The following is a 13,363-nucleotide window of genomic DNA, read 5'->3' as shown; positions in this document are numbered from 1 at the left end:
GATGGGGGTATTGCCAGTCACTCACCTCCGGAAGTACAGTGGGGCACAAAAGCATTTAGTCAGCCACCAATTGTGCATGTTCTCACACTTAAAAAGATGAGAGAGGCCTGTAATTTTCATCATAGGTACACTTCAACTATGACAGACAAAATGAGAAAAAAAATCCAGAAAATCACATTGTAGGATTGTTTATGAATTTATTTGCAAATTATGGTGGAAAATAAGTATTTGGTCACTTCTTCTTTAAGAGGCTCCTCTGTCCTCCACTCGTTACCTGTATTAATGGCACCTGTTTGAACCTTTTTATCAGTATGAAAGACACCTGTCCACAATCTCAAACAGTCACACTCCAAACTCCACTATGGCCAAGACCAAAGAGCTGTCAAAGGACACCAGAAACAAAATTGTAGACCTGCACCAGGCTGTGAAGACTGAATCTGCAATAGGTAAGCAGCTTGGTTTGAAGAAATCAACTGTGGGAGCAATTATTAGGAAATGGAAGACATACAAGACCACTGATAATCTCCCTCGATCTGGGGCTCTACGCAAGATCTCACCCCGTGGGGTCAAAATGATCCCAGAACCACACGGGGGGACCTAGTGAATGACCTGCAGAGAGCTGGGACCAAAGTAACAAAGCCTACCATCAGTAACACACTATGCTGCCAGGGACTCAAATCCTGCAGTGCCAGACGTGTCCCCCAGCTTAAGCCAGTACATGTCCAGGCCCGTCTGAAGTTTGCTAGAGAGCATTTGGATGATCCAGAAGAAGATTGGGGGAATGTCATATGGTCAGATGAAACCAAAATATTACTTTTTGGTAAAAACTCAACTTCTCGTGTTTGGAGGACAAAGAATGCTGAGTTGTATCCAAAGAACACCATACCTACTGTGAAGCATGGGGGTGGAAACATCATGCTTTGGGGCTGTTTTTCTGCAAAGGGACCAGGACGACTGATCCGTGTAAAGGGAAGAATGAATGGGGCCATGTATCGTGAGATTTTGAGTGAAAACCTCCTTCCATCAGCAAGGGCATTGAAGATGAAACGTGGCTGGGTCTTTCAGCATGACAATGATCCCAAACACACCGCCCGGGCAACGAAGGAGTGGCTCCGTAAGAAGCATTTCAAGGTCCTGGAGTGGCCTGGCCAGTCTCCAGATCTCAACCCCATAGAAAATCTTTGGAGGGAGTTGAAAGTCTGTGTTGCCCAGCAACAGCCCCAAAACATCACTGCTCTAGAGGAGATCTGCATGGAGGAATGGGCCAAAATACCAGCAACAGTGTGTGAAAACCTTGTGAAGACTTACAGAAAACGTTTGACCTCTGTCATTGCCAACAAAGGGTATATAACAAAGTATTGAGATAAACTTTTGTTATTGACCAAATACTTATTTTCCACCATAATTTGCAAATAAATTCATAAAAAATCCTACAATGTGATTTTCTAGATTTTTTTCTCATTTTGTCTGTCATAGTTGAAGTGTACCTATAATGAAAATTACAGGCCTCTCTAATCTTTTTAAGTGGGAGAACTTGCACAATTGGTGGCTGACTAAATACTTTTTTGCCCCACTGTAGTTGTCCATCCACCGCTATCACTTGAGCTGTGGCGGCTTTCAAGTTAGGATCCTCCCACTGGGCCGTCCCAAATTGTTCCCTCAGTTGGCCCCCAGGGGGTGTCTCGACTGGCCCCTCGAAATCGAGGACGGGGAGGCTGGGCTCTTCCTCACATGGTTCCCCAGGAGGGAGTTGGGTTCCGGCACCCTCCGGACCCATAGATACAGGTCGATCAACCGTTTGCTTCCGGGCCTCACAGGCGATGGGTCGTCTTCACTCTCGTCTTCTGCCGGCTAGTACCTTCTTCAAAAGCTCGTGCCCCCACAGGGCCGCGAACAGCGGACAATCTCGTCCCACTGAGAGAGGTACCGGCAACTCTGCGACTGCACCCACCATAATCTGGCAGTTCCCTTGTGGCGTCACAATGTTGGCCCATACGGTTGGATACCGCTTTGTGTCCCCATGAACACAGGAAATGGACATCTCCCTACCACGTTCGGTATCCTGGTTCAGCAGGCTCGTGTTTACGAGGGTAACCATACTTCCGGAGACTAATGGAGCTTCCGTGTCGTGTTCGTCAACCTTCACCGGGACCATGGGTGCAGTTGATTCATGGTGTTCCCAACAGGAGGTGAAGTAGTTCACTGTGTGACTCACCTCGCTCCGGGGCTTGCTGATGGCCTTGACTCCTCTCGAGCCAGGCAATTCCAGGAAAAGTGCCAGAGTTGAGAAAAAAAAGCAATTTCTCAGTCTGGCCAGATAAAAAGAAAAGATTAAGATGGGCAAAAGATCACAGACACTGGACATAGGAACTCTGCCTAGAAGGCCATCCCGGAGTCGCATCTTCACTGTTGACGTTGAGACAGGTGTTTTGCAGTTACTATTTAATGAGATGCCAGTTGAGTACTTGGGAGGCGTCTGTTTCTCAACCTAGACACTGTAATGTACTTGTTCTCTTGCTCAGTTGTGCACTGGGGCCTCCCACTCCTCTTTCTATTCTGGTTAGAGACAGTTTGCGCTGTTCTGTGAAGGGAGTAGTACACACAGTTTCTTGTCAATTTCTTGCAATTTAACACACACACACACACACACACACACACACACACACACACTCTCTCTGTCTCCCTCTCTTTCATAAACACACACACACACACACACCACTCTCTCGCTCTCCCCCATAAAAACACTGCTCCCAACTTTTAAAACGTTAGGCACCAAACAGAATTTAAGGAGCACCAGAAAGAGAGATATGTTTTATACAGTTTAGGCTTACATTAGGCCTACATGAATGTAACCGTTGAAGCACATCTCATGAGTAGCAGACCCTTTTTTTCTGTGCCTATTGTGGCATACAACAGGTCAGCCACAGCGGGGGAGACTCGTCGAGGCCTGGTGAAAGACGGAGTATACATCACGAGGCGATGGCTTCATCTGCTGGACGTACCAGGTCTCGACGGGTACGTCGACAAAATGGTGGTATCATAAGTATCATGACGTTTTGGTACCGTCATATTACCAGTGCTTGACCTGGATAGGAACTCACCGGAGCTGAGTACCGGCACCTCAACATTTATACTGTTAGAGCTCCTGCACCTCTTATAGAATATCAGCACAACAGTATCTTGGAGCTCTTGCACCTAAATATAAACAGCTCCAGCTCCCAAAATGAGTACGGGCAACCATTTCAGTCCCAAGTCAAGCACGGGATATTACCGTGGTTCCTGTATAAACGCAAAAACTACCAGGTGGTGTCAGAAGAAGGCCTGAGCCATAGACTGTTCTCTCTGCTACCCCACGGCAAGCAGTACCAATGCACCAAGTCTGGAACCAACAGGATCCTGAACAGCTTCTAACCCCAAGCCATAATACTTCTTAACAAGACTGCTGTGTGTGTGTGTGTGTGTGTGTGTGTGTGTGTGTGTGTGTGTGTGTGTGTGTGTGTGTGTGTGTGTGTGTGTGTGTGTGTGTGTGTGTGTGTGTGTGTTTGTGTGTGTGTGCGTGCGAGTAGAAAAAACATGTTGACTCACTCATTTGACCTGTTGATAACCATGTAAGTCTCTCTCAGACAAGGTGACCTTTATCAATATATTTGCCTGTATTTACCCCCCAAAAATGAAACGCTGATTAGCTGCTAATGTGGCTATCATTAAGAACTACAAATGCCATGATGATCTGGATGACACTACCGAATCGAGGCAAGAATCTCTGGATTAACTATCTAATCTATCTCACGACAAGGTAAGCCTACAAAAAACACAGCCCTTATTTTAAGTGTTTCTAAAATCCCCTATGAGAAAAATTAAAGGTGGAAATATGATTGGAACCATTTCAAATCAAATCAAATCAATGTTTATTTGTCACGTGCGCCGAATGCCACAGGTGTAGTAGACCTTACAGTGAAATGCTTACTTACAGGCTCTAACCAATAATGAAAAAAAAGTATTAGGTGAACAATAGATAAAAATAAATAAATAAACAATAAATAAAAAAATAAAAAAACAGTAAAAAGACAGGCTATATACAGTAGCGAGGCTATAGAAGTAGCGAGGCTACATACAGACACCGGTTAGTCAGGCTGATTGAGGTAGTATGTCCCTTTAGATATGGTTAACGTGACTATGCATTTATGATGAACAGAGTTAGCCAATGTGCGGGAGGACTGGTTGGTCGGCCCAATTGAGGTAGTATGCACATTAATGTATAGTTAAGGTGACTATGCATATATGATAAACAGAGAGTTGCAGCAGCGTAAAAAAGAGGGGTTGGCGGGGGAACAGAAGGCAAATAGTCCAGGTAGCCTTTTGATTACCTGTTCAGGAGTCTTATGGCTTGGGGGTAAAAACTGTTGAGAAGCCTTTTTGTCCTAGACTTGGCACTCCGGTACCACTTGCCATGCTGTAGTCGAGAGAACAGTCTATGACTAGGGTGGCTGGGGTCTTTGACAATTTTTAGGGCCTTCCTCTGACACCGCCTGGTGCAGAGGTCCTGGATGGCAGGAAGCTTGGCCCCAGTGATGTACTAGGCCGTACGCACTACCCTCTGAAGTGCCTTGCGTTCAGAGGCCGAGCAATTGCTGTACCAGGCAGTGATGCAACCAGGATGCTCTCGATGTTGCAGCTGTAGAACATTTTGAGGATCTCAGGACCCATGCCAAATCTTTTTAGTTTCCTGAGGGGGAATAGGCTTTGTTGTGCCCTCTTCACGACTGTCTTGGTGTGTTTGGACCATTCTAGTTTGTTGTTGATGTGGACACCAAGGAACTTGAACCTCTCAACCTGCTCCACTACAGCCCCGTCGATGAGAATGGGGGCATGCTCGGTCCTCCTTTTCCTGTAGTCCACAATCATCTCCTTAGTCTTGGTTATGTTAAGGGATAGGTTGTTATTCTGGCACCACATGGCCAGGTCTCTGACCTCCTCCCTATAGGCTGTCTCGTCGTTGTCGGTGATCAGGCCTACCACTGTTGTGTCGTCTGCAAACTTAATGATGGTGTTGGAGTCGTGCCTGGCCATGAAGTCGTGGGTGAACAGGGAGGGGACTGAGCACGCACCCATATGGAGCTCCAGTGTTGAGGATCAGCATGGCAGATATGTTGCTACCTACCCTCACAACCTGGGGGTGGCCCGTCAGGATGTCCAGGATCCAGTTGCAGAGGGAGATGTTTAGTCCCAGGATCCTTAGCTTAGTGATGAGCTTTGAGGGTACTATGGTGTTGAACGCTGAGCTGTAGTCAATGAATAGCATTCTCACCTAAGTGTTCCTTTTGTCCAGGTGGGAAAGGGCAGTGTGGAGTGCAATAGAGATTGCATCATCTGTGGATCTGTTTGGGCGGTATGCAAATTGGAATGGGCCTAGGGTTTCTGGGATAATGGTGTTGATGTGAGCCATTACCAACCTTTCAAAGCACATCATGGCTACGGACGTGAGTGCTACAGGTCTGTAGTCAGTTAGGCAGGTTGCCTTTGTGTTCTTAGGCACAGGGACTATGGTGGTCTGCTTGAAACATGTTGGCATTACAGACTTAATCAGGGACATGTTGAAAATGTCAGTGAAGACACCTGCCAGTTGGTCAGCACATGCCCGGAGCACACGTCCTGGTAATCCATCTGGCCCCGCAGCCTTGTGTATGTTGACCTGTTTAAAGGTCTTACTCACGTCGGCTACGGAGAGCGTGATCACACAGTCGTCCGGAACAGATGATGCTCTCATACATGCCTCAGCGTTGCTTGCCTTGAAGCGAGCATAGAAGTGATTTAGCTCATCTGGTAGGCTTGTGTCACTAGGCAGTTCGCGGCTGTGCTTCCCTTTGTAGTCTGTAATAGTTTGCAAGCCCTGCCACATAAGACAAGTGTCGGAGCCGGTGTAGTATGATTCAATCTTAGCCGTGTATTGACGCTTTGCCTGTTTGAGGATTCGCCGCAGGGCATAGCAGGATTTCTTGTAAGCTTCCGGGTTAGAGTCCTGCACCTTGAAAGCGGCAACTCTACCCTTTAGTGCGAATGTTCCCTGTAATCCATTGCTTCTGGTTGGGATATGTACGTACAGTCACTGTGGGGACGACGTCCAGTCTGTGATAGCAAAACAGTCCTGTAGTTTAGCATCTGCTTCATCTGACCACGTTTTTATAGCCCGAGTCACTGGTGCTTCCTGCTTTAATTTTTGCTTGTAAGCAGGAATCAGGAGGATAGAGTTGTGGTCGGATTTACCAAATGGAGGGCGAGGGAGAGCTTTGTACGCGTCTCTGTGTGTGGAGTACAGGTGATCTAGAATTTTTTTCCCTCTGGTTGCACATTTAACATGTTGATACAAATTTGGTAGAACTGATTTAAGTTTCCCTGCATTAAAGTCTCTGGCCACTAGGAGCGCCGCCTCTGGGTGAGTGGTTTCCTGTTTGCTTATTTCCTTATGCACAGACCGACCCCCCACCACACTAATAATAGTTTACCCATTAAAGCAAGTTTAAACACTTCACTTCAAAGAATTAACACTTCATCACTTCTAAATGTACAAATAACATAACTTGTATGTAAAGATTGTACATCTTAGTCCAAACAACAAGAGATAATCGAGTAGTAACAAGGTAGGCTATTATTACGATAGCATAATTTCAGGGGAAAAATAAATGCATAACAGCTGTGGCCAACCTTGCTCCACTGATCCTTGATATACTGAGTGAGCAGACTTCTATTCCAGCCCAGCAATAGCACACTTGATTATTAACTCGTTAGATTTGATAAGTTGAATCAGGTGTGCTATTGCTGGGTTAAAATAGAACCCTGCAAACCCAGCAGACCTCCAGCAGGGTTGGTCAGCTCCAATTGTAATAGGTTTATACATTGTGTGTGATGTTTAACTGTATTTTTTTTAACAACATTTGCTCACATTGGTAGGCCTACACATATAACTCATGACATTTAGGATATACCCTTAGTCTCTTGGGACGTTCATTGGGACCTCTCTTCATCTGCAAACAAGCTTTCACAGCTTTCCATATCTGAGAACAGATTACATCACAAAGAAACATACTTCATTATACTCAAATTAGACAGCACTGAATATCACGTGGCTTTTATCTCTCTGTCCTCAAAGTTTTCCTCTCTAGGGACTGGAACTGGAGAATATTTACATGAGGGTGTCACGCTCTGATCTGTTACACCTGTCCTTGTGCTTGTCTCCACCCCCTCCAGGTGTTGCTTATTATTCCTGGTGTATTTATCCCTGTGTTTCCTGGCTCTCTGTGCCAGTTCGTCTTGTTAATCAAGTCAACCAGCGTTTTTGTGTCTCAGCTCCTGCTTTTCCCAGTCTCTCTTTTCTCACCCTGCTGGTTTTGACCCTTGCCAGTCCTGACTCGTAGCCCGCCTGCCTGACCACTCTGCCTGGCCCTGACCTCGAGCCTGCCTATCGTCTTGTACTATTTGGACTCTGACCTGGTTACTGAACCCCTGCCTGGCCTGACCTCGAGCCTGCCTTATCGCCTGGTACTGTTTGGACTCTGACCTGGTTTATGAACTCTCGACTGTACCCGACCTGCCTTTGGACTATCCCTTTTGTTATAATAAATATCGGAGCTCAACCATCTGCCTCCTGTGTCTGCATTTGGGTCTCGCCTGGTGCCCTTATAAAGGGAGTGAATTTTATTTGTAATGAAGGTTACATGGAGAAATTTTGACCTCTCTGAAATGAAAATGGATGGCCCTACCTTCAGCAAAATATATTTGACCTAATCCCTCCCTAAACGCTTGGGGGAAAAAAATAAAAGGTGACCCTCCCCTATACCCCAAATAATAATTAAAACAAAGTGGATATCAGAGAACATGTCTATTGTTTATCCTCACTTCTTGGACAGACCAGAACCTTAGTTATGCAGTTTTAGAAACTGTTCTTCATCCTGTAAGCATTACATGGCAATGCAGGAATATTGATAGAGCACAGGGCTGCGGGTCAGAAGATTGTGGGTTCGCAGACCACCGTGGACAAGAGTAGGGGTGGAAATAGTAAAAGCATTTCATGAATCCATCCTTGTATTTACAGGTCCGAGGAAAAATAGGCTCTAAAAACTAGGCTACCTGCCGCCCCAGGAATATATGTATTCTGTGTATTATTTTGCATATCTCCAAATGTCCTCCCACATCTCCTCGTCAATAATACCAGACTATTCTTTCTGCCACACTCGCTTGACCCCCTGTGTGTAAACAGTAGAAAAGGACCTTAAAGCATAAAATAAACGTAGACCTTTTCCTTTGTGACAAAAAAAGCATTATTTCAATGACAGACATCAGGGTTACCAATCAAGGTTGTGCTCTTCAAAATAGTCCTGCATTGGGAGTCGATATTTCTCAAACATCTTCTCAAATGTCAATAAATCTAATCAGCGAATAAATCATTTAGTCTGCCTATGCCCTTATTAAGCCAAATGTTAAAGCCAGCATCCAGCAATCCTGGTTCAAAATCTGGGTTGTTAAGAATCAGGGTAAGAGCAGAGGTTAGTTTGGACCTTCCCAAAAAACGTTAAACTGACCCTCATGCTTTGAGTGTATTAGGATTCTTGTAGTAATCATTTACATATTTGAAACTTCTGAAAAATAAAAGATCCTGCAAGGGGTATTTTGAAAAAGAAGTCTCAGTGTCGAACCAAATAGAGGATTCTTTCACACCCTGATCGGTTTCACCTGTCTTTGTGATTATCTCCAACCCCTCCAAGTGTCGCCCATCTTCCCCATTATCCCCTGTGTATTTATACCTGTGTTCTCTGTTTGTCTGTTGCCAGTTCGTTTTGTTTCGTCAAGCCTACCAGTGGTTTTCCCTCTGTTCCTGTCTCTCGATTGTTCCTGTTTTCTAGTTTTCCAAGTGTTGACCTCTTCTGCCTGCCCTGACCCTGCCTGCTGTCCTGTACCTTTGCCCCACCTATCTGGATTACTGACCTCTGCCTACCCTGACCCTGAGCCTGCCTGCCGTCCTGTACCTTTGTCCCACCTATCTGGGTTACTGACCCCTGCCTGCCCTTCACCTGTCTTTTGCCTGCCCCTGTTGGATTAATAAACTGTTGTTACTTCGACTTTGTCTGCATCTGGGTCTTAGCTGAAACGTGATAGTCATCATTTGTGATCCAGTCAGAAATATAAATAATGTGGGCACACCACTGATAAAACCTAATATTGGGCAGATCCAAACCCCCCATAGAACTTGGCAGATTCAATATTACCATCTTAAGTCTTGGCTTGCATTTACTCCATATGAAGGAATTTAACCAGCCATTTAAATATTTTATGACCTTATTTTAAAGGGATCATTTGGATTGGGTAAAGTAGTCTAGGGAAAAATTTTAATTTTCAAGAGGGATATTCTACCCAACCATGAAATCGGAAGAGAGTTCCAGCGCTCCAGATCCTGTCTCATTGTTAACAAATTTGGCTTTGTACATTTTCTGGAATTTAGGAGTTACTAATATACCCAGAAACCTGAGGGAGACCATTTAAAAGGAAAGGGGCAGAGGTAGTAGGTACAGAGCTAAGACTACCAAGTGGCATATCCTCTGAGTTAGCTAAATTCACCTTGTAGCCTGAGAATTCACTGATAATAGAATTCACTGAATAATTCAACAGTATTTAACAAGAGATGTAATGGAAGTCTCAATATGAAGATGAATATCAAAAGATCAGCATACATGCTTAATTCATGATGAACGTCACCAATGAGCAGACCCTGTATAGCAGACGTTACTCTGCCACTGGTTCCATAGTGACCGCAAATAGGAGATGGGACAAAGTACAGCCCTGTTTGGTACCTCTGTGTGTGGAAAAGCTATTTGACCTTAGCCAATTAGTAAGGACAACAGTCTGAGGGTCATCATATAAAACCTTAACCAATTTTATAAAGTTGTCACCTGGACCAAATTTAGTCAGAGCAAAGAATAGGTAGGATCACCACACAGTCAAATGCTTTTTCAGCATCTAGGGAGAGTGCAAGACCATCCACAGCGCTTGGATAGTAGGCTTGAATAACTTGAAGAAGCCGTCTGACATTATTATATGAGTTACAGCCCTTAATAAAGCCAGTTTGGTCCCCTTTCACAATTAGTGGCAACAAGTCCTCTAGTCGTGTGGCTAGGATTTTAGAAAGCTATTTTCAATCCACGTTCAGAAGGGCAATTGTTCTGTACGAGGAACAAGACTCTGTGCATTTTACCTTTTGAGAATAAGTGATGTTAGCTTCCCCAGTTTTTTTAGGGAGGCTGTCATTTGAAAATGAGTGGTTAAACATATCAAGCAATGACTCAAGGATCAGGCCATGGAACTCACTACAAAACCCATCTGGTGCTGGGGCCCTACCATTTTGCAGATTCTCAATTGCAAACATGATCTCTTCCTTGGTAATAGGGGCATTAAGGAAATACCTCTGTTCTTTGGAAATAGTAGGGAGCTCAATCTTAGAAAATAAGTCCTCCATTAGTTTGGGTGGATAATGTGTCAGTTCTAAGGCATAAAGATTGACTCATTTATCCATTTATTTGCATATAAATGGTTGCCATCAGAATCAGTAATAGTAGCAATTGACTGGGACTCTGCTCTCTTTTTAGCTAGGTACGTCAAATATTTTCCTGGTTTATCGCTATGTTCATATAGCTTTTGCCTGACAAATGTAATTTTCTTTTCAACGACCTGCGTTAGGAGAGAGTCCAACGTTGATATAAGGACTTATATTTCCTTTAATAGGGCAGGAGTGTTAATATTTATGTAGTCCTTCCCTTTAGTTGCCAATTCACCCTCCAACGTTTTTTGCTTTTCACGTTTTTTCTGCCTCTTAGTGACTGAGTATGACATAATCAGACCCCTGGCGTACGCTTTACAGGTTTCCCAAAGGAGCGAGTGGTTATCTGTTCATTGAGAGTTAGAAAAAAATGCTTTAAAATCTGTGATAAAATATGATGCAAGTGTATGGTCTTTAAGAATGGTTGTATTCAACCTCCAATGTCTTGATGGATTGGGTGTTCCTTTGATTTTTATGTCCAGGATCACCTCTGCATGATCAGATATGACTATGCTTCCTATCCTAGCGGATAAAACAGACTGCAAAGACGTCCTGGGCATAAAAAAGTAATCTATTCTAGTCTGACATCCATGAGGTGCAGAGAAAAAAGTGAACTCTCTGTTGGAGGGATGAAAAGTTCTCCAAACATCAGCATACCCCAGATCATCACAAATAGCTTTAAGTGACTTAGCTTGAGGAGAGAGTGAAGCTATACCGCTGGGAAACATGTCAATAAGGGGGTTCAACAAACAATTAAAATCTCCTCCAACCACTGCAGTGTCTGAGTTTAATTCTGAAAAGTCTAGAAATACCTTAATGAGGAAATCAGGGGGGTGGGCAGGGGGGGCGGGGGGGGGCGGGGGGGGGGGGGGGGGGGGGGGTACATAATCATTATGGAAATGTCCTGCCCTTGTAAAGTACCTTTAATTATAATGACCAAATGTATCTTTCACACAATTAAACACCTTAAGTGTGTCACATTCGTCATAATGAGGAGACCAAGGCGCAGCATGAAATTAATACATTCTTCTTTATTTAAACGAAGAACACTAAACAAACTAACAAAAACGAACGTGAAGCTATAACCACGACTGCTGACATGCAACTACACATAGACAATAACCCACAAAACCAAAATGGAAAATGGCAACCTAAATAGGATCCGCAATCAGAGACAACGATAAACATCTGCCTCTGATTGGGAACCAGGCCACCATAGACCTACATTTACCTAGACAAACCAAAACCCCATAGATGTACAAAAAAACCCAGACAAGACAAACACATACCACCCTCGTCACACCCTGACCTAACCAAAATAATAAAGAAAACAAAGATAACTAAGGTCAGGGCGTGACAAAGTGGTAGGTTATTTTTCACAAGAATTGCCACACCTCTACTTCTGGATGTAAATTATGAGAAAAACACTTTACCAAACCCGCTTGTTGCAATTTCAGATGCTCCTTATCATCCAAATGAGTTTCTTGCAACAGAGCAACATCAATATATATATATATATATATATATATATTTTTTTTTTTAAATAGTAAATTTTTCCTTTTAATAGGATTATGGCTCCCTCTAATGTTCCATGTACATAAACACAGTCTGTTACCTGTCATTGCATTTTGATGAACCAATATGCAGAATGAATAAAGATGTAAAGATAGGGATGGAACCTTTCCCCATGTGTTTAACTCTCCCCATTCTCATTGAGCCTAAACTAACTGTATGAACCCTGAACCCGAACTATAATACACCTGAAAAATGAACATACAAAGTTCCAAAAGGGGGTTTTCCCGCTAGTTATAACATGCAGGGGATTTCAACTCTCCAATGTAGACGCCTCAGTCTGTTCAACCACTCTATAGTCTCGTAATTTGTACATATGAAAATGAAAATCAATAAAAGAAGATTGAGGCTCTTCCACCTAAAGACCAAGCCTGGGCACCAATATACACTGCTCAAAAAAATAAAGGGAACACTTAAACAACACAATGTAACTCCAAGTCAATCACACTTCTGTGAAATCTAACTGTCCACTTTGGAAGCAACACTGATTGACAATAAATTTCACATGCTGTTGTGCAAATGGAATAGACAACATTTGGAAATTCTAGGCAATTAGCAAGACACCCCCAATAAAGGAGTGGTTCTGCAGGGGGTTACCATGGTGTGGGGTGGCATTTCTTTGGGGGCCCGCTCAGCCCTCCATGTGCTCGCCAGAGGTAGCCTGACTGCCATTAGGTACCGAGATGAGATCCTCAGACCCCTTGTGAGACCATATGTTGGTGAGGTTGGCCCTGGGTTCCTCCTAATGCAAGACAATGCTAGACCTCATGTGGCTGGAGTGTGTCAGCAGTTCCTGCAAGAGGAAGGCATTGATGCTATGGACTGGCCCGCCCGTTCCCCAGACCTGAATCCAATTGAGCACATCTGGGACATCATGTCTCGCTCCATCCACCAACGTTGCACCACAGACTGTCCAGGAGTTGGCGGATGCTTTAGTCCAGGTCTGGGAGGAGATCCCTCAGGAGACCATCCGCCACCTCATCAGGAGCATGCCCAGGCGTTGTAGGGAGGTCATACAGGCATGTGGAGGCCACACACACTACTGAGCCTCATTTTGACTTGTTTAAAGGACATTACATCAAAGTTGGATCAGCCTGTAGTGTGGTTTTCCACTTTAATTTTGAGTGTGACTCCAAATCCAGACCTCCATGGGTTGATAAATTTGATTTCCATTGATAATTTTTGTGTGATTTTGTTGTCAGCACA

The sequence above is a fragment of the Oncorhynchus mykiss genome, chromosome 16 (assembly GCF_057628025.1).
Source record: "Oncorhynchus mykiss isolate SJ-2025 chromosome 16, ASM5762802v1, whole genome shotgun sequence".
Classification (NCBI taxonomy): domain Eukaryota; kingdom Metazoa; phylum Chordata; class Actinopteri; order Salmoniformes; family Salmonidae; genus Oncorhynchus; species Oncorhynchus mykiss.
The sequence above is the reverse complement of the archived record's forward strand: the minus strand, read 5'-3'. Positions refer to the sequence as shown.